Raw genomic sequence first — 18924 nt, 5'->3', positions numbered from 1 at the left:
AGGAGGAAAAAAGATTACAAGGGTGGTAAAGCAATGTCAATGCAGAGGAAGAAAATTTAATCTCAACAACAAGCACCCACATCAATGTATCAGGAAGGAAAATAAGGTCTCAGCTGAGAGAGGGAGCTTTGGCTCTGAGGAAAATCAAGAGAGTAAGGAATAGGTGAAGCCACAGAAGTAGAGAACAAATGGTAAGATAGCATGTTCAACAGTGTCAAATATTATAGAAAAGGGGAGAATTATGACTTTAAAAGGTCACTTAATTTAGTGACTGGAAAGACACTGATAAAATTTGAGCAATTTCAATAGTTGGAAGAGGACAACGACCAAATTGAAAAGAGACAAAAGGAATAAATGATCAAGAAGCAAAGGCATCTTGCATAGATAACATTTTTTCTTTTGTTAAGTGATGCATTTTTATATCAGTCACTTTCTTCTATGCTCCCCACAGCCACTTTGATTCCCCCTTTGACAGAAAGAAAATAAAAATCAAGTTAAACCTACCATATGTTGCAAAATCTCCTGACTGTTTATGTAAGGCCAGGATTGAAGACCAGGTAGAGAAATGGGGGTAAGAACTGGGGTAAGGAAAATGGGAATCATATATTTATTAAATTTCCACTATGCACTAAGTGCTATGTGAAGTGCTTTATATTGAGTTAAACTGAGACAGATAACGATTAAATGACATTCCTAAGGTCAGATAAGTATAAATGAGGCCAAATTTGAACTCAGGTCTTCCTGACTTAAGCTCCAATGCTCTACTGTTACTGTTAGAATATGGGACTTTACAGAGGAACAAATAAATAAAACTTCCTGAAGGGATTTCTTTCCTGGAATTGATATTTTTTTATATATTGATATATTTTTATTCTCATTATTCAAATGAGATAGTTGAAAAGTGCTCAGTATAGTTCCTGGTGCTTAGTTGAAAAGAATAAATATTTTTCATCTTTTTTCCTAAATTCTTTTATTATTTATTTACAAATATTATTTATGTATATACACATGCATATATATATATGTACATAAATATACATCTATATCTATGTACACACATATCCATCTATAAACATAGAATTTTAATGTGGAGGTAGAAATAAAGAAAGTTTTGTTTGGTTAAAAGATTTCACTGTGCTTTCTGGAAGTTACCCTATCAAAACTTTTTTTTTCTCACAAAAATTTTATTATGAAAGAGAGGAGATAGAAGGGTGGCAGGTGGATAGGGTAAAAGATAAAAGCATTGTTTAAGGTTTGGGTTTTTATACCTTTTATGAATTGAGAAATATAAGAATATATGTAGATAGGTGGGGACACAATGGAGACAGTGAGATTAAAGAAATGTGAGTGAAGAGACAAAGAGTCAAAATGTGAGAGAAAGAAAGAAACAGAAGAGAGAAACAGACAGAAAGAAAATAGATAGGAGACAGAAGAGGAAAGGAGTATTTAATTGTATTTGTAATTATGTTTGGTATAGATGGCATCTCTATTAACTAGAATACCTGATTCTTTAAATAAATTATATTTGGGATATATTATACCCACATCAAATTCTTTTAGTAATGGCAATTAAGTATTTGATACTTTGCTCATTAAAATCAACTTTGAATATTTTTTCAAAAGTCTTTTGTTCATAGTTTCATGGTAGAGACAATTTTTGATAGTAAAATTTGAAAAAATGGAAATTACAGCTATAATAAATATATTATCAGTGTATTAGTGTATATTAATAGATAATTGGATTCAGTCTTTATTAAAGAGGAACCAGATAATATTAATTTTTTAAATAAATTCAAGAATTCTTTTAAAATAAATCATTCAATTTTCCCCCTACATTAATTGAATTCTTCTCTGTGCCTCACTTCTCTGTTAAGTGAAGGAGTTGAAATAGATCTATAAGATCCCTAAGGCTATAGGTCTATGATACTATGATTTATACTCAGAAGGCACTTAATATATAATTTAATCTAACACTTTCATGTTATAGATGAATAGGAAACTGAGACACAGAAAGGTTAATGATTTACAAACCACACCAAAATTCACAGAATGAAGATTTGGATCTCAGGGATCTGTCTCTACATTTCTCCTGAGCTTAATTCCCTGACACAGAGAAGCTACAAGTTAAGACAGCTTTGTTAGAGAAAATGTTTTTCTTGACCCAGAGATTTTTCCACTATATTTTCCTCTCTTAGATTATAAATAAACATTTTCTCTCTAATGATAGAGAAAAACATATTACTTACTTTTGTTGTCATTGAATAGTTGCTTTCTATCATTACCTACTTAAATAGATCATTATAATTGAAGCATGCAATTCCAGTTAATAATTGGTAGGTAGCACCATATCTCTCCACAAAGGACACTGCTGACTTTAAAAAGTCCAAAGTCCCCAAATGTCACAAAAGCCCTGAGCTGTGGGATACTTGAACTTTTTTTCTCATGTCACTGAGTCCATCAAAAGAAAGGGATTTACAATTGCTCCTGCCAGAGGGCATTTCAAGTATTTTTCATCCTCCTTGCAGTGACAATGATTACTTCTTTTCCTCATAGATCTCATGTGACTGCTGCTGTTTTTTTTTTTCTTTATTTTGGAGACAAGAGCTAGGAGAAAAGCAAACTCACTTAGGGTGGACATTAAAGGATGTCTGAGATTTTTATTTCTGTTTACTGTATCCTTAAATAATCATGTGAGGGCAGTTTGAATAGGATCTAAAAATTGATCATTTTTTTAAAACAACTATATGGTCAGTATCAACTATTCTGCCATTTAACTGAATTCAGTTTAAAGCAATTTAAAATACATACACATATACAAATACCTAATACGTATGTTTATTATTTTCTATGTAGAGAGGAAGTTTCTTGTTGTCTTTCACAATTATGAGAAAAGTAATATGAAAATATGATAAAATAAAATAATCATTTATAATTTTACAGTGCTTTCATCACATAATCCCATTTGATCCACACAACAATCTTGCAAGAAACATTGGACAATAATTATTGTCTCTATTTTACAGATACAGTAGCCATGACTTTAAGTGTTTTACACAAAGTCATATAGTAAATAAGAGAGGCAAAATAGGGGGAAAATGATTTTGTTCCTTCAAGATGGGTATTATATGTCCTTAAATCCTTTGCAGAACTTAATATTTCTTATTTTTATGAAGTCCAGCTCCAATAACTTGTGAACCTTTGCTGCAGGCTCAGTTAAAAATACTGGGAACCTTGAAGGATGCTTTCATCATCTTGGTTAAATTTTCCTATAAATTCAAAATCTAAAAACTCCAATGTCCACATGCCTTGACATCGCAGCTTGCAAATTGTATTCTGTCTACTATTCATCATACATATGACTAGTTACTACTAGTCTCCAGTACACCTCTTGGCTTGTTTTTTTTTTTTGTTCTGTTTCACATATTAATACACCCATCAGACATCATTATTGTTGCATTATCTTAATAGATGAGCGAGGAGTGAGCAATATCATATTTCTCCACATATTTATTCAGCAGGATTAATAAGAATAGTCTTTGTCTTGTCAATAGAAACCTGATTCACTGACCATCATGAATGCAAAGTAGCCCTCACTCATTGGAAAACAAAAAAAGGAGATAGAAAAATTTCACATGGAGTGACTCCATGCTCCAACCATGCTCCAGTTACTACTAAATTAGTCTGGTTATGCTATTTCTATACATAAAATCTTTCAATAAGAGCTATGGAATCAACTTTATATTTCTCATCATTACACTCAAAATTCTACATACTATGGTCCTACCTTACATATTCATGCTTTATTACAAATGTCTTTTCACCATGTACTCCATACTAATTGAATAAATTGTTTAAATATCTTTAAAACATTGAATATTTTTGAGGGAATATAAACATATTTAGTGGTATTTCCCTTTGTTTAAGATTCATATTGGAATTTGCTAAAGAGTATAATTCAGTATTGTTTGTATTTACTGAAGTGACAAAAGGAACAGTGTAATATATTGTCATGTGGCCATATATCTGAAGAAAAATACCCTAGTGAGGCTATGGAATTGTTTACAGAATCTGAGTAAACCCCCAAATGACATAAAGCATTAAAAGTATCAGCTGTATTGACTATTGTTTCCTATAAAGAAACCACTCTCATTTTTGTAGTGACACTGACAAATAGCAAAAATGTAACCAGAATGTACTGAAATTACAGGATTTACCCCATTTTCTATAAAGATTGATTAACTTATTTGTATTCTTAATATAATTTCCTTTGCCTGTTGCCAATGAATTGACTCAATATAGGAAGAATTAACTTATATCAATATTGTCATTCTTTCTATAAAAGAAATGAGAAACAAAGAAATTGCAATAAATAGAAGAATGTCTCACATGATATCTTTGAAGAGTCAAGTAGAGGTTTAATATGGTTAGTTTCATTGTTTGCATGATGGTAACAAAAATATAATTTCATGGGGAACTTGGTCACCTCAAATTGCAGTGTTCATGATGAATATTTATATTAATATTAATAACTCTCTAAATCTGGATTCCTGTCATATTGAGTAACTGAATGATAGCATATCCCATATACTATAAATTTTTTAAAAATAAAGTATTATTAATTTAAATGTTTAACATTTTAAGTCCCTGATATTGTTTAAGTCTGAGTATGAAAAAATCATTTGTGCAGTCTTGAAAATATTCAAAAATTGCTAACCTGGGGACATCTTAAAAAGTAGTCCTAATGCAAAATGAAAATTCTACTCATTTCTACTGCTATTCCAATTATATAAAGACTATAACATTTTGTGACATTTCTCCTATCACTGACATTTATTGAGTACACGACTGCATCAGAGGTCATAAATATAATTATATCTGTATAGTTATTTATTTATTTAAATTTGATTTATAGCTTACGATGGGGACAATATTTGTCCAGGCTCACATAGGTTAATTTATTTCATGAAACAAGAAGATCTAATTACTCAGATAACTTTTTGAATTTTAAAACTTTTTCTCTAACTCTTCGATTAAAAGTTTTAAAATAAGATGCTTTTTTCTATATTTGAAGCCTTAAGACTTATTGCAGTTTTGTTTTAGATGAATACATCTCTTACTATATCTAAGATTGTCACTTCACAGATGTTTGAAGTATTTTCTCCATTTTTCCCATATCTCATTGTATCAAAAAGTCTAATGTAAAACTTGATTTTTGCCTTGGTTTTTCTAAATAGACCAACAAGGTGACCATCTGTCATAACTACCTTCCTAAAAATTTCCATTTTAATAAGAAAATATATGACTGAATTTTATATTGCTTCTCATGGTGTGAAAGCTTCTATGTCCTGTCAGTTAATAAACAATTAATATTTGTTAGTTATGTGACAGAAACTGTAGAAAGTGATAAAGATCCAATGAAAGTTTAAAAATATAGTCTCCTTTTTAAAGGACCTCATAGTGTAGCAAAACAATTTTCAAGCAACTCCTTCCCTTCAAGATATATAAAGTGTAAATGGCAGGTTATCTTGGATGGAGATACTAGCAGTAGAAGGAACTGGAAGAGGTCTCTTGGAGCAGGTGGGATTTGAACTCAGTTAAGGGAAATCAGAAAACTCAGGAGACTAAGAAAAGAAACAAGTACATTCAAGGCATGGGAAAAAGCCAGTGGAAAAAACTTGAGTCTAATAACTATTACTGAGATATGAACCATTGCATTTTAGTATGGGATTTTTTTTAATCCATAGTTCATATGGATGAAGTTATTTCTTCATTTCCTTATGTTAAGTAAGCATAAATTGTCACCAGCAATAAGGTAGTGCCTTCATTATGCTCTTATTCTAAGATACCAGTGCCATAAAAGAAATGGACTGTTTTCTGAATTTCCTTTTTGACTTAAAATAGTTTATTCCATACTTCCCTATATTGCTCTTTAATACAACAGAAATTATCTCTAGGTATAAGAAGTTTTGAAAGAGTTGCTGAATCTTTCATCTATTGTTACCATGCTGCAATCTGAACCTCTTTTGTGTAAGAATATTGAGTATCATCTTTTATTTGAAGTTTTTGCAAAACCCAAATTTTTTTCCCCTCTGGTGTAGTAAATAGAAAGCTAATCTCAGAATGAGAAACACATGAGTTCAAGGTCTGTCTATGACATATATCAATTGCATAGTCTGGTCAAGTCACTAGTTCTAAAGGGAACTTACTAAATTGCAACAGTGACCTGCATTAATAAAGGGATTTTCTCTTTGAAACTTCCTTAATAAGGAAATAAAACCACAAATCCAATCCATACCTCAATCCTCCTCTTCAGTTTTCTGGTACTGCCCTTTTACTATCCCTTTGATGTCTGTAGATAAAAGAGGTACTGGGAGAGTTTATTCAAAATTAGCACCTGATAATATGCTGTGCTCCCAAAAACAAGTCATCGATAGAGGAAAATAGATGCAAGTTTTGAAATAGGTTAAGATTACTTATGTGAAATTCAGATTAACTATGTTCTAATTTTTCCAGGAGGATCTTGGAGCTATGACAATAAATTATAGAAAGTATTTTGACTCAATATAAAGGGGAGGGGATCGACATTTGAGTACTTCACAAAGTAAATGGATTACCTTGTGAAGTAATGAATGTGTTGTCACTAAAACTTTTAAAAGAAAGGAAAGATAACTAATTTAGGGAAATATAATAAAGAGCAATAATCTTTGATTAATGATTAGTATAGAGGCCATATGAAGGAATTTTAAAATGTAGAGTTCTGCTATTCTTTGCTTCTATCATGAGTCACCTCTTCTTTTTTATTGGTTTTATTTTATTTCCAAATACATGTTAAAAAATTTTTCAAAATTCATCTATGTATATTTTCAATATACAAAATTTCTCTGGCCCCTCCACTCAGAGGTGAAAAGTCAGGTTAATATTGTACATAAACATTTGAGTTAAGCACATTTACGGATAAGTCATTTTCAATATGAGAAAATAGGATGAAGGAAAAGAAATAAATAAGAAATATTATTTTAAAAAGTGAATGTGATGCTCATCAAATTCTGAAGGATTGTTTTTTGTTCTGTTTTGTTTTGTTTCATTCTATTTTTCTTCCTCTGGATGGTGATAGCATTGTCCATAGCCAGTCTAATCGGGTTGTGCTAGCTCTCTGAACTGCTGAGAGCAGCTGTATCTATCAGGGTTGATCATCTCACAATGTTGTTGTTAATGTGTACATTGTTTTCTTGGCTCTACTTCCTTTGCTCAGAATCAGATCCTGTAATTCATTACATGCTTCTCTACAGTCTGACCATTTCTGGTTTTTTTTTTTAAGATTTTATTTATTTTAAGTTTTACAATTTCCCCCGAACCTTACTTCCCTCCCCCTACCCCCTACAGAAGGCAATTTGCCAGTCTTTACACTGTTTCCATGGTATACACTGATCCAAATTGAATGTGATGAGAGAGAAATCATATCCTTCAGGAAGAAAGATAAAGTATAAGAGATAGCAAGATCAGACAATAAAATATCAGTTTTTTCCCCTAAATTAAAGGTAATATCCTTGTTCTTTGTTCAAACTCCACAGTTCTTTCTCTGGATACAGATGGTATTCTCCATTGCAGACAGCCCCAAATTGTCCCTGATTGTTAGACTGATGAAATGAGTGAGTCTATCAAGGTTAATCATCACCCCCATGTTGCTGTTAGGGTGTACAGTGTTTTTCTGGTTCTGCTCATCTCACTCAGAATCAGTTTATGCAATTCCCTCCAGGCTTTCCTGAATTCCTGTCCCTCCTGCTTTCTAATAGAATAATAATGTTCCATGACACATATATATATATATATATATATATATATATATATATATATATATATATATATGCCACAGTTTGCTAAGCCATTCCCCAATTGAAGGACATTTACTTAATTTCCAATTTTTTGCCACCAAAAACAGGGCTGATATGAATATTTTTGTAAGAGTGATGCTTTTACCCTTTTTCATCATCTCTTCATGGTATAGTCCTAGTAGTGGTATTGCTGGATCAAATGGTATGCACATTTTTGTTTTCATTTGGCATAGTTCCAAATTTCTCTCCAGAAAGGTTGGATGAATTCACAGCTCCACCAACAAGGCAATAGTTTCCCAGATTTCCCACAGTGCTACCAACAATGATCATTATACTTTCTGGTCATATTGGCCAGTCTGAAAGGTGTGAGTTGTTACTTCAGAGAGGCTTTCATCTGTATTTCTCTGATAAGTAAAGATTTAGAGCCATTTTTCCCTATGACTATGGAATGCTTTGAACTCCTCATCTGTAAATTGTCTTTGCATATCTTTGATCATTTGTCATTTGAGGAATGGCTTTTTTTTAAAAGTTGACTCAGCTCTCTGTATATTTTAGAAATGAGTCCTTTGTCAGAAACATTAGTTGTAAAGATTGTTTTCCAGTTTACTACATTTCTTTGCATCTTGGTTATAGTGGTTTTCTCTGTGCAAAAGCTTTTTGACTTAATGTAATCAAAATCATCTAGTTTGTATTTAGTGATGTTCTCCATCTGTTCCAAAGTCATAAATTGCTTCCCTTTCCATAGATCTGTCTGATAAGTAAACTGGTCCTTGATCTTCTAGTATGCTAATAGTATTGTTCTTTATGTCTAAATCTGTATGCAATTGGATTGTATCTTGCTATAGGGTGTGAGGTGTTGGTCTTATCTAAGTTTCTTCCATACTGACTTCCAATTTTCCCAGCAGTTTTTATCAGAAAGTTTTTATCCCAATAGCTGGACTCTTTGGGTTTATCAAACAGTAGATTAGTATAATCGTTCAATGCTATTGCACCTAGTCTATTCAACTGGTCCACCATTCTGTTTCTCAGCCAGTACCAGAAAGTTTTGATGACTGTTGCTGTATAATATAATTTAAGATCAGGTAGGGCTAAGCCACCTTGTTTTTCACTTTTTTCATTAAATACCTGGAATTTCTTGACTTTTTTTTTCTCCATATGAATTTATTTACAAATTTTTCTAACTCATTAAATTTTGATTGGTAGGGCACTAAACAGGTAGTTTAGTTTTGGTAGAATTGTCATTTTTATTATATTAGCTTGACCTATCCATGAGCAGTCGATGTTTGCCCTGTTATTTAAATCTGATTTAATTTGTGTGAGAAGTGTTTTATAATTGTTTTCAAAAAAGTTTCTGAGTCTGCCTTGGAAAATAGACTCCCAGGTATTTTATATTGTCTGAGGTTACTTTGGGGTGTTTTTTTAGGTTTTTTGCAAGGCAAATGGGTTTAAGTGGCTTTCCCAAGGCCACACGGCTAGGTAATTATTAAGTGTCTGAGGGCAGATTTGAACCCAGGTACTCCTGATTCCAGGGCTGGTGCTTTATCCACTGTGCTACCTAGCCTCCCCTGAGGATACTTTGAATGGGATTTCTCTTTCTAGCTCTTCCTGCTGTATCTTGCTAGTCATTTATTTATGAGGGTTTATTTTATATCCTGCAATTTTGCTAAAATTGCTCATTGTTTCCAGTAGTTTTTTGGATGATTTCTTGGGATACTCTAGGTATACCATAATGTCATATGCAAAGAGTCAGAATTTTGTTTCTTCCTTCCCAATTCTAATTCCTTCAAATTCTTTCTCTTCTCTTATTGCTGAGGCTTATATTTCTAAAACAATATTGAATAGTAATGGCGATAATGCACATCCTTGTTTCACCCCTGATTTTTTTGGGACTGCCTGTAGTCTCTCCCCATTGAATATAATGCTTGTTGAAGGTTTCAGATAGATAGTATTTATTATTCTAAGGAACATTACATTTATTCCTACACTCTTTAGTGTTTTTAGTAGGAATGGGTGCTGTATTTTGTCAAAAGCTTTTTCAGCATCTATTGATATGATCATATCATTTCTGATAGGTTTGTTGTTGATATAATTGATTATACTAACAGTTTTCTTAATATTGAACCAACCCTGCATTCCTGGGATGAATCCTACTTGGTCAAAATATATTATCCTAGTGATAACTTGTTGTAACCATTTTACTAAGTATTTATTTAAGATTTTTGCATGGATATTCAACAGGGAGATAGGTCTATAATTTTCTTTCTCTGTCTTAACTCTTTGTGGTTTAGGTGTCAGTACCATATTGGTTTCATAGAAAGAGTTAGGCAGAGTTCCATCTCCCCCTATTTTTCCAAAGAGTTAATACAGAATTGGAACCAGTTTTTCCTTAAATATTAGGTAGAATTCACTTGTGAATCTTTCAGGACCTGAGATTTTTTCTTAGGGAGTTCATTGATGGCTTGTTGAATTTCTTTTTCTGATATAGGGTTGTTTAGGTATTTAATCTCCTCTTCATGTAACCTGAGCAACTTATATTTTTTGTAAATATCCATCCATTTCACTTAGATTGTAAAATTTATTGGCATAGAGTTGGGCAAAATAATTTCAAATTATTACTTTAATTTCCTCCTCATTGGTGGTGAGGTCACCTTTTTCTTTTATGACAGTAGCAGTTTGGTTTTCTTCTGTCTTTTTTTTTAATCAAATTGACTAGAGGTTTATCAATTTTATTGTTTTTTTTCATAAAACTAATTCTTTGTTTTATTTATTAATTCAATAGGTTTTTTTGCTTTCAATTTTATTAATTTCACCTTTACTCTTTAGAATTTCTAATTTTGTATTTAATTGATGATTTTTAATTTGTTATTTCTCTAAATTTTTTAGTTGCATATTTAGTTCATTGATTTCCTCTTTCTCTAATTTATTCATGTAAGCATTTAAAGATATAATATTTCCCCTGATGGATACTTTGGGTGAATCCCATAGGTTTTTGTATGTTGTTTCATTATTGTCATTATCTAGGATAAAATAATTAATTCTTTCTATAATTTGTTTTTTGATCCACTCAATCTTTAAAATGAGGTTATTCAGTTTCCAATTAATCCTGAGTATATATCTTCCTGGCCCAATATTGCATATGATTTTTATTGCATTGTGATCTGAGAAAAATGTATTCACTATTTCAGTCTTTCTGCAGTTGATCATTAAGTTTTTATGCCCTAGTACATGGTCAAATTTTGTATAAGTGCCATATCCTGCAGAGAAAAAGGTATTTTCCTTTATATCCCCATTCAATTTCCTTCATAAGTCTACCATACCTATTTTTTCTAACAATCTATTTACCTCCTTAACTTTTTTCTTGTTTATTTCATGATTCGATTAATCTAGATCTGAAAGTGGGAGGTTGAAGTCTCCCAATAGTAAAGTTTTGCTCTCTGTCTCCCTGTAGTGCTTTCAACTTCTCCTCTAAGAATTTGGATGCTATCCCCTTGGATGCATATAAATTCATTATTGAAATCACTTTATTGTCTATGGTACCTTTTAGGAGGATATAGTTTCCTTCCTTTTCTCTTTTAGCTATCTATTTTTGCAGGTGCTTTTTCTGAGATAAGGATTGCTACCTCTGCTTTTTTCACTTAAGGGGAAACAAAATGTATTTTGCTCCAGCCTTTTACCTTTACACTATTTGTATCTCTCTCTGCTTCAAATGAGTTTCTTGTAAGCAACATATTGGTGGATTCTGGTTTTCAATACACTCTGCTATTTGCTTACATTTTAAGGGAGAGTTCATTCCATTCACATTCAAAATTATAATTACTCTTTATTGCCCTCCACCATATCTTCCCTCTTTTTGCATTTTTCCCCTTTCTCCCTTTATTTTTATTCCCCTGTATTTTGTTTCTGAATTACCACCCCTTCAGTGTGTTTGCCCTCCTATATCCACTCCCCTCCTCTTTCTTTCCCCTTTCCCTCTTTCACTTCCCTTCCTTCTGTAAGTTCCCCCTTTTCTCCCCCTGTCTGTCTCCATTCCCCTCCCCTTTTCCTCTTTTAATACTTTAAAGCTAAGAATTTTTTAAGTTAACTGAGTATGTGTGTAAGTTAACTTTAAGTCAAGTATATTGAGAGGAAGATTCAGTTTTTTCTGATCTCCTCTCTTCTTCCCCTCTATCACCATAAGTCTTTTGTACCTCTTAATGTAATGACATTTACCCCATTCAATCCCCTCCTTCCTCCTGTCTCCTTCCTGAATCCCTTTTTAAGGAGGATCTGTTTTTAAATCATTCTATCTGAGTCATAGTAAATTCTGAGTATCCATAACTTCTAGCTAAGTATATTTTATCTAATAGAGTTACAGTTCTTGAGAGTTATTAGAGTCTTTCTCCCAAGTAGGGTTATAGCCAGTTTCATCACATTGTATAGTAGTCTCATGGATAAGTCATGATTTTCCATCACTTCTGACTAGGTATATTCTCTCTGCTAGACTTACAGTTTTCAAGAGTTTAAAGAATCTTTTTCCCTTGCTGGGATATAGCCAGTTTCATCTTATGGGATAGATGTTTTTTTCTTTACCCCATTTTTTACCTTTTCATGTGTCTCTTGAGCCTCCTGTTTGATGTCCAACTTTTCTATTTAGCTCTGGTCTTTTCATCAGGAATTTTTTTAATTCTTCCATTTCATTAAATGTCCATCTTTTCCCCTGGAAAAAAAGGCTCAGCTTTGCAGGATAGTGAATTCTTGACCTCCTTGGTATTTAAACTTTTTTTTCTGGATGCTTGCAGGATTTTCTCTTTTATCTGATAGTCTGGAATTTGGCCCCAACATTCCTTGGAGTTTTCATTATAGTATCACTTTCTGGAGGTGACCGATGTATTCTTGCAATGACTATTTTGCCCTCTGGTTCCATATATCAGGGCAATTTTCTATCACTAAATCCTGTAATATTAAGACCAGGCTTTTTCTTTTTTTCTCTTCAGTGTTTTCAGGAATACCAATAATTCTCAGGTTGCCCCTCGTTGATCTGTTCTCAAGGTCAGTAGTTTTGCTGATGAGGGATTTTACATTTTCTCCTATTTTTTTCTACTTTTTTGCTTTTGTTTGACAGGCTCTTGCTGTCTCATGAAGTCATTAGTTTCTGCAGACTCCATTCTTTTTTTTTAGAGAGGATTTGTCATCATTTACCTTTTGCAACTCCTTTTCCAATTGGTCAATTCTATTTTTGAAAGAGCTTTCCATTTGGCTAATTGAGGTTTTGAGAGAATTATTTTCTTTTTGCATTTGCCCAATTGAGGACCTGAGAGAATTATTCTCATTGTGTATTTGTACAATCTATTTTCCCATGATTTGTTTTCTTGTTGCAAAGTGCAAATCTTCTCTTGGGTTTCTTTTCCCAGATTTTCCAGTTGATTTTTAAACTCCTTCCTAATTTCTTCAAGGAAGTCTTTCTGTACTGGAGACCAGATCATATCTCCTCAGAGGTTCTAGGTCTCTCTGAGTTAGGGTCTTTTCCCTCCAAGAATTTTTCTATGGATCTACCTTTTTCACTGACCTTTCTTCATTTTGCTAAGCCCTTGAGTTGGGGAGGGGCTGCTTCACAGCTGTTTGGTGTTGGGATCCCTAGAGGCTTTACTCACCGAGTGTAATATCTCTAGCTGGCCAGTAGGGAGTGTTGTTTGCTTTCTCTGTAGAGTCTGAAACCTTGATTGAGGCCTTTTCCCTTGTCCAAGAGGGAGCAATTGAAGCTGTTAAATACTGTCTTCAGTCAGTAGCTATGAGGCCATCACTCTCCCTATTGTCAGCTGAGCTGTTTCTTCTGCTCACAACCTGTGCCTGGGGCAGAAAGTCTGTTACTGTGTTTGTTCTGGGAAGAGGCTTCAGCCAAATGGAGAGGTGGGCTAAGTTCCTCCTGATCAGAAGAGCCCAGGAATAATGTCTGCATTTCCACTGCACCAGAACTCTCCCCCCAAGCCCTGCCAGCAAGCTCCAGGTGGTCAGTGATACCACCAATGCCTCTGCTCCCTAGTTGACCCAAGACCCCATGGTCAATCAGGTTCTAGACCTGCCACTGATCAAGCAGGTCCGGTTCTAGGGCCCTCAGGCTCCTGGGCTCTAACCCTGCTGCTAATCAAGGTGATCCACGACTGATCCAAACTCTGTGCCTGGACTCAATCATGACTGTGGAAGACAGATCCTGAGGTAGATGTTCTTTCTCCAGGCATTTCTTTCTGGGGCTTCCTTGACCAGATTTCTGGTAAGAGGTTTGTTTCCATATCATATATGGGGAAAGATCAAGAGATTTTAGAACTGTGCCTGTCTTCTCTCTGCCATCTTGGCTGGAAGTCCCCATTCATGGTTTCTTATTTACAATAGTATACCAAAAATATTCATGTATCATAACATGTTTAGTCATTCCCCAGTTGATGGGCATTACCTCAATTTTCAAATCTTTTCCACTCCAAAAAAAATGCTGTTATGTGTATTTTGGAATATGTAGGACTTTTCCCATTTTTTATGATTTCTTCTGGATATAGGCCTAGAATTGAAATAGCTGGGTCAAAGGGTATGAACAGTTTTATTGCTCTTTAGGTATAGTTCCATATTGCGCTCCAGAAATGTTGGATTCATTCACAACTCCACCAGCAATGTATCAATGTCCCAATCCTCCCACAATCTCTCCAACACTGATCATTTTCCCTTTTTTGTCATCTTAGCCAATCTGATGGGTGTGAGGTGAATGAGTCACCTATTCTTGATGTGGGTTTTGATTTTGTTGTGAGGATGATTAGAGAATAAAACAGTTTCTCAGGCAGTCATTGTATAGAAGAAAAATTAGACCCATCAAAACATTTAGGTAAAAAGGAGTCAAGATGGTAGAATATAAAAAAAAGAATTATGATGAGCTCTCACTCCTCAACTCATTTTAGCATACCTAGGAAATGTACTAGACTTAATATTGATCAGGAAAAGCAATAAAAAAAGAATCACAGTGATTCATTCCAGCAGAGTTTGGAATAAGGAGACTAATAGAGAGGTCTATAAATGGTAGGAAATAAGTCTGGCCAGATGCTCATTTTATGGAGCATTATAGCATAGGTAGAGACTTTATATCAGGGCAAGAATGTTCCAGATTAAGCACAGAAGAGCTTTAACTTGGGTAGAGTACAGTAATGGGCGCCCCTTGGAAGTTCTGCTTCTTGCTACATAGTTCTAGATTACATATCCAGAATAAGGTAGTTGGGAACCTATGACTAGAGTTGGTATCCAAGGTAAGGGTAGGGGGCCAAAACTTTGGACTAAGTAAGGAGCAAGTTCAGAAAGAAGTATTAACTGTGGAGCAGGGTCTTTCCATCTTCCATCACTGTCTGAATCCTGAAGATGAATAAATAGCACTTAATTTCAAAACAAAGATAGTCCTGCTATTTTGTCATGCTAAACCAGCAGATATTTTGAGCTGATTTCTGGTATCTGAGTTCAGCAGCAGGTTACTGGTACAAGTGAGCCAACCCACAATTCAGTTCTCAGACATAAATGTTGGTCAAGAATTTTTGAAGCTCAGATAATGGATTACCATCAAACATTTCCCTGGATCAGAAAATTCTAGCAACATTCAAAGCTTTAAAGAACACACACACACACACACACACACAAAGACACATTGGGTCACTCTACAAGTGCACAGAACCTGTATCTGATATAAAAGTCAAAATAAATAAGTAGACAGGAAGAATGAGCCAAGAAAAATAAAAGAATTCCACAATAAAAATCTAATCTGATGACAGGGACACTTAAGGCACAAATGTAGAAAAGGCAAATGACTCAACATCCAAAAGCATAATCTCTAAAATAAAGCATAATTTGGGCAAAAATACAATTTGAATTCATGAAAGAGGTAACATTATAGTTTATTTTTACATTGTTAAATAGGAAGGAAAGTAGAAAATGGATGATAACTTTGAAAAAAATTGAAAATTAGCAGCTTTGAAAAAAAGATACAAAACTTGCCTGGACAACAAATTCAATGAAAATTAGTAAAACAAAAATATTTTAAAACAAGACTAAAAGACTGCATTTTAAAATTTCTAAGTTATGCCATTGCAAAAAAACTGAGCTGGAAAAGAAATAGAGGGTAGATAATTTAAGAATTATTAAACTACCTTAAATCCATGTCTAAAATAATAGAACCAGACATCATAAATCAAGAAGTCATAAAAATACCTGATCTCATCTCTTAGAATCTGAAGACAAAGTAAAAATACAAAGAATTTACCATGCAACTCCTGAAAGTAATCTCAAAATGCAAACGAAAAACATTCTTAGGTAACATCTTGAGTTCGCAGGACAAAGAAATGACACTGCACAAGATAAAATATACAATTCACACACTGAAAAGTCACAGTTAGAATCACAAAAGATTTAGCAGCAAACTCAACAAAGGATCAAGAGTTTATGAAATGCTAATCCAAAAGGATTATAATTAGCAGACTTCACAGTGGTTCTGATATATTTTGATAATTTTAAAATAGAGCACAAAAAAGAAAGGCTTGCAGTTGGAAAAGGAAAGTCAGTAGTCAGGGAAGAGGAGGAAGAGAGTATTTTAGCCATGGGGAGTAGCCAGAGAAAATGTTCAGTCAAGAGAAGGAGGTGTCTTATTTGTAGAACAGCCAGGAGGTCAGCATCACTAGGTTGAAGTATCAGGAAGTAAAGTACAAGAAGACTGGGAAGAGGCTATATTATAAAGGACTTTGAATATGAACAGCATTTTATATTTGTTCCTAGAGGTAATAGGAAAGCCCAAGAGTTAATTGAGGGCAGGAGAAGAAATGACATGATTAGACATGTGCTTCAGGAATAACAGTTTAGTGACTGAAGGGATTTGAGTGGGGAAAGACCCAGGCTATTGCAGGTGTGAGGTGACGAGAGCCTACACTAGACCATTGGTATTATTAGAGGAGAGAAGGGAGCATAATTGAGAAATGCTGCAAAGGTGAAATCAACAGACCTTGACAACAGATTGGATATAGAGAATGAAAGTTCATGAAGAATCCAGGATGACTCTAAAATTGTGATCCTGAGAAACTGGAAGGGTGTTGTTGCCATCTACAATAAAAGAGAACATTGGGGATGGGGTATAGGGGGAAGATAATGAGTTCAGTTTTGGAAATAGTATATTACGTTAAAGATGTCTAATAGTCATTCAATTCAAGATTCTAAAAAGCAGATGGATATGAAATGTTAGAAGTCAGAAGAGACCAGTGAAATGAAGGTATATTTGGGAATCATCAGCATAAAGATGGTAATTAAATTCATGGGAACTGGAGCTGAGATATTTGGTCAGGCAGCAGGAAGTGGAAGTTGCCACAAGGAATGGAAATGATTGCTTTAGGACAGATTGAAGATGCCCAGTGTGAGCCCTTGAAGTTTTTACGTTTGTTCAGAGGAAATATTATGCATAGCAAATGGAAGACTCAAGGCCCTAATATTTCCTGAGGTCAATTCTATATTTGACCCTCTGCAGCTTTTACTCATTGTTTATTTTCCTTCATCTTGGGATCAATGTTGTAAATTATCACTTAAGATACTATCTTAGGTCAAGCACTAGTCTACAGTATTCAAGGAAAGGAAGAATCAAAGACATGAGACCCAATACCTTCTTCTTAATAACCTAGCTCCCTAGGGATATTGCCTAATCATCTTATAAACATTTATTTACAATTGACTAAGATAACAATGTAACTAGAAAGAACAACAAAAGAAAAAAACTAATTTTAATGAACAAGCTTTGTTCCAAAGAAGAGATATGCTTGATACATAAAGTTATTTGTTTATATACATATGTATTTAAGACATATATATATAATATATTATATATATATATATGTATGTATGTATGTATAGAAAACATATCCCTGTCTCTTTTTCTATTTTTGAAGAGTCAGGGGACCCTGAGTATAAAGCATAGTATATAGTATTAGACTAGATTAATTAGACTAGATTAATGAGTTGTTAATATTATGAACTATTTTTTATTCTTTATTTTCAGGAAATTCTGGATGGATAGGAGATTAAGGAGAGATTTATTCAGAAATTAAAGTGACATGAAACTAAAAGATACAAAATAAACAAAAACATTTATGTATAAATTGTAAGTCAAACACTACTGAGGACATTGATACATATACACATGTATAGTGTACGTGTGTAGATATTTCATACTTCCACCTCAAAGTACATTCCTTAAAACCTAGTTAATTGAAAAAAGCTGGTTTCTTTATTGTTCAGATAAAGGACGTGTTTTTTACTTTGGCATTATAGTCCTAATCAACTGATCAATAAGCAAAAGCATATGAAATACCTACCATGTTCTAGAATCTGGGTGTATAACAGCAAAAAGGAAACATTCTCTATCCTCAAGGAGTTTACATCTCAAAAAATATGCACATATAAAGTATATGAAAAATAAATAGACAGAAAATAAGTACAAGTTAATTTATTTGCAGAGAATACCTGATCTAGACCTTTTAAGGACCTTAGAAATCATGTATTACATTTTGATTTTAAAGATGAACTGAGAGCCAGAAATGATACATGACTTGCCCCAGGTTATATATCACCAGTATCAGAGACAAATTGTGAACCAATTTTTACTGATTCCAACTTCAGCAGTTATATTATATTGACTAGCACAAGATCTTCAAGGATCTGGATGTTTGCTATCCTACTCTATTCCTCATCTAAATAATCCCAGAAAGAAACATCCAGCGAAAGAGAAGTACATATCTGCTCCCTCTCTTTCATCCTATAAATTACTAAAAAAAATAATTCTTGTAATTTCCCTAATTTCAAGACTGCCTTGATTTATAGACATATTTGAGCCTTTGTTGGAGACTAGTCAAAGGATTTGCCCAGATAAATAAACTAATGGTTCTAACCATTTTTTAAAAAAGAAGTTTGGACAAGAAAATGATTGTTGGATCTGTTAAAAATGGTAACATAGGATGATGAAATAAGCACTATACATAAAATTTTACTAAAACTATAACAGCCCTTAGCAATCTGTGGGCTTCTGGGGGCTCCCCTAGTTTATCCCCTTCATGTA

This window comes from Macrotis lagotis, chromosome 5 (genome assembly GCF_037893015.1).
Source record: "Macrotis lagotis isolate mMagLag1 chromosome 5, bilby.v1.9.chrom.fasta, whole genome shotgun sequence".
NCBI classification, from domain to species: domain Eukaryota; kingdom Metazoa; phylum Chordata; class Mammalia; order Peramelemorphia; family Peramelidae; genus Macrotis; species Macrotis lagotis.
Note: the sequence above shows the minus strand (reverse complement) of the source record.